Source organism: Choloepus didactylus, chromosome 21, assembly GCF_015220235.1.
Source record: "Choloepus didactylus isolate mChoDid1 chromosome 21, mChoDid1.pri, whole genome shotgun sequence".
NCBI lineage: Eukaryota > Metazoa > Chordata > Mammalia > Pilosa > Megalonychidae > Choloepus > Choloepus didactylus.
Genome location: NC_051327.1, coordinates 50,932,409 through 50,936,704, shown reverse-complemented (window position 1 = coordinate 50,936,704; position 4,296 = coordinate 50,932,409). Strand labels below are relative to the sequence as shown.

Genomic DNA, 4,296 nt, shown 5'->3' with positions numbered 1-4,296 from the left:
CCTTCTTTCTTTTGAATTATTTTGTTTTCCCCCCAAATCCTTTTTCTTTTTTTACATTTTATTTTCCACATGCTGACACCTTTATTAATACAGCTTAATCTGACAAAGTCTGACCACAAGCATGTTGATTATTTCCCTTTGGAATTGGTGAAATCAGAAAAAAATAATTTTGAATATATACCATCAAAAAATAAATATTCACTTAATATGGTCTTATCTGTCTATGATATCAGAAGTTTTTCTTCTTCCAAAATAAAGTTTCTGAGAGAAATTCAAGATTTCTTAGAATGAAGAAACAATACGCCTTCTAAAGAAATGAGCTTGCAAAATGATGCAGCAGACTGCTAGACACACTTAATGTAAAAGGAACTTAAGGTTCACTGAAAAAGGAAATTGGAACTATGACCATAAACCTTTATTTAAATTTATAGCAAGCCCTTTACCTAATTTACTTTTAGCAACTTCATAAATACTGGAAGAGCAATTGGACACAGTTTAAGATGAGAGATAGCAAAATTTCTTTTTCCATAAGGCAAACTTGTAAATCTTTCCCCTTGGCACCTTTCTTCCAGCCTTCTTTATTGTGCTGTACTGAGTTCTTTCAGATCTTTGCTTATGTTGATGGTTTCCAAACTTATTGGACTCTCCAGGTTTCTGGTTCCTACACAGGGTTTTCCTGTCACTGGATCTATGACTTTTTACCACTTTGAAAATGATCTCAGCTAGTTCATGTTTCACATGCTCTGTTCATGGAACAGATAATACTTTGAGAAGCACAATATCCCCAACTTTGCACAGCTGGAGAACATTGTGAGCAAAGTAGCTTTTCTGCTTATTAAAATACTTTAATAAATAGGTCTCCAGAAAGAGCCTGGTCACTCTCACTTGAGCAGTTTTTTGCATTGCTGTCCCAATCACCTTCCCTACAATCCATTTGACATAGATGGATGAGCAAGCTATTGGCATGTGGCTTTGGTCACCATGGGGTTTGGGTCTTTCCCCCAAATCCTTGATTTGAATTCTTAAGTCATTTATTTTACATTTTGTTCTTATAATTTAAAAACTTAACCTAGATTTACTTATATCCTATAGATTCTTATTTATAGGTTTGTAACATATTTGTTTTCTAAATGCTTTGTAATTTTAGTTTAGATTTCATTTTAACCCAAGAGTTAAGAAGAGTTTTACATTTTTCAGGTGGGATTTTTTTGTTGTCATTAATTTCTGTTTTATTACATTATGTTCAGACTGAATATATATAATATCTATTTTTTTGTGATTTTTAAATTCTTGCTTTGCAGCCTAATAGGAAGACAATTGAAAGTATTCTACTCTTACTTTAAAAATAGCTATGTTCTCTCTTCCCAGGATATAGAATTTGCTCTTCATTTTTATTTGCATCTAAATTACTCTCACACATTCCTTATCCCATGTCTTTGCTTTAGTTTTCTCCTGAGCACTCATTACAATCTGACACACAAAAACATTTAACTTATTTATTGGTTTAATGTTTGTCTTTTTGCACTATAATGTAATCTCCACAAGCACAAGGATTTATTTCTATTTTATTCATTCCTGTGCCTTCAGCATCTGCATTAATATCTGGCACTTAGTAGGTGCTCAATAAATTTTTTTGACTGACTATCTGAATTCATGTCTATGTCTATATTTATATGCTTAGCTTCATTAATTGTATTATTCACAAACTCTCTATCCTTACTTCTTTTTTATCTAGTTGATCTGTCATGGGCTAAGAAAATTAACTGAAAGCCTACTGCCATTGGGTTTTGTCTGTTTCTCCTTGTAATTTTGCTGTAAGCCTTTTGAGGACATGCTATTTGATACATAAACATTCATTTGGATGGCAGCCTTTGTCATCATGTTCATAGACCTCTTCTCTGTTTGGTTTAATACTTTCTTCTTTAAGTTAATTTAATCTCATAGTAATAGTGTGGCTCATGTTTTCTTTATTACTTGTATTTTTTTTTTTTTTAGTGCTCTAATACATTGCTTATTCTTTTATTTTCAGCAAATAAGTTTTCTGAAGTCTCTGCCTGTCCTCTTTTACTTTGTTAAAAATGGCGACAGGTGAATCATGACTGTTTGGGATTGAGTTCTGTTAGCCAAAACAGAATGATTTTCCCTTTACTTCTCCATCTGTGAAATTACCATCTTGCCCTGTGAAATGTTTCTCCGTTTCTCAGTTAATGTTAGTGACTCCCGCCACTGTGTACTTTGTATATTTCTGTAATAGTCTTTATCATGTTTATCAGGTTATATCTTGATTATTTCTTTAATAAAGCTGCTTCATTCTTTGTATTTTGAACTTCCCAAGGACAAAGACATTATGGTAATCTCTATTTTGGCCTCTCCACCTGGATCTATCACTTCAGTTTTTGCCTTGTGTCACAATAAAGCAGACGTTTGTATTTCTTTGTATCTCCTGTAAAAGAAAACACACTCCCCAAAGCATAAATAAGCGATGTAGATTTTACTTAAGATTTTGTAAGGAAGTATTGGAGAATTTTACATGACACGGCACAACTTCAAGAAATATTTCTGTGAGGTGACGTCTAGCTTGTTTTTCCTCGGCTGAAGCTTCTCATGTAGTGAGCTCCAGCTACTCCCTCTCCTTCGCCTTCCTTGGGAATTGTCTGTTCTTTCCCTGTCTCAGTTTGAGTAAGTTATATTTCTCTTGGAGTTTGTATCCAAACTTGCAAACCACCACCATTTATTTTTACTGCCTTCAAATTTTCCAAAGACCAGTGTATAAGGATAAAGGTAGTTTGCTATTTGCAAATAAAATATCCTTCGGTTACTACCCAGTTTCTCAGGGGGTAATACATAATAATTTTTTTTTGAGGAGGTTCACATTTGTCCCTTTGGTTGTTTGTCCCAGTGTACAATGTTTACAAGAGATTTTATATTCCTTTTGTTCACTGATCCTCAGCAAAACCCTTGAAGTACTGTTCACCTCAAGGAAACCAAGGCAGCAAGGTTGAGGGATTTTTCTTTTACCACCTTGCTGTCAGTGGGAAAGGCAGGACTAGAATTCAGGTCTTTTGAATTGAACTTCAGTGCTATTTCTCTTCTGTTTCATGGACACACATTTCTCAGACTACGCTATGCCAGTGTGCAAGCATGTCACATACTTCATTATAATCAAGCTTAATTTCTTTTTTGAGTCCCATTGGGCTGAAGGTGGAAATTTAGCTTAGTCAATTTGGACTAAACTCCTTCAATTCTAGCTTTTCTTGGTCAGTTCAGCATGGTCTCCATCAATTCTGTGTTTTCTCTCTTTCTTTTGTGTCTGAGTTCAGGGGAGCTTATGGAGTTCCACAGCATTGGTGGACAAGATTCATTTTTGTCTCTGGCCTCTTCCAAGGTGTAACAGGCTTATTGGTTCTCAAGTTTACTTTATGTCATCTTTGGCTGAACTTCAAATTCTCCCTGTATCCATCAGCCATGACTCAGCTGTACAAAGATATTATCTTGGTGGAGGTGGATGTGGGGGAGGGGAAGGAAACCTTCCTGAACTTACTGGGAGTTGAAGGTCTCTGGCCTTGGTCTACACTGACCACCTGCCATTTATATTCTACTGGTGCTGCATGGTGTCAGTGATGTTGGTGGGGTGGTGATGGGGCACAGGTGTGTGTGTGGCTACCATGAGGCTTGCTACAATCCTGGACTTCACCCACAAATCGGGAGAATAGGTCTCATCTATTTTTGGTTTCCCAAATTTATCTGGAAGTTCTGTTTTCCATTTCCCTCCCCCGTAGTCTCAGCCTGGGGCAGGTGGGGCAGTCCAGTCAGGTGGCAAGCATTAGTGAGGAACTCTTACTTTCTCTCTGACTCTACACCTTCCTCTCTCAGACCGGAGTTTTATCTCCTTGGAAGGCAGAACCCAATCCTTCACCCCCTAATTCTATGCATGGCCTAAACTCAATCTCAGGGACTTAGCTTTTGACACCCCCAGCCCAGGCCTTGGAAACTCAAAACTTTTCTTCTAAATGATTCTCTCTGCTGTGGGTTTCAAAAGTCTATTTTTAAAACTCAAAAGCTGAGCATTGATGCTTTTCATTCTCTTTGCATCTCTGCTTTAACAGCTCTACCCTGAGGGCATGGGTATAGAAAACTTTTGCTACTTCCTAAATGGGGAAGATGGAGAGAAGAAGCAGGTAATACTGAGATTAAAATTAGAAAATATTACCCCACATTTATAGTATGACAGAGGCCCACAGTTTAAGATCCTAGCCACCTCTCCCCACCTCTTTCTCACTGCTAAAAGATGCAAAA

The 4,296-nt window shown here is 36.8% G+C and overlaps 1 pseudogene; it reads right to left on the bottom strand.

Moving 5' to 3' along the window:
* Positions 1 to 578: 578 nt before the first annotated feature.
* LOC119517041 lies at positions 579 to 975 on the bottom strand (annotated as a pseudogene).
* Between the last annotated feature and the right edge of the window lie 3,321 nt (positions 976 to 4,296).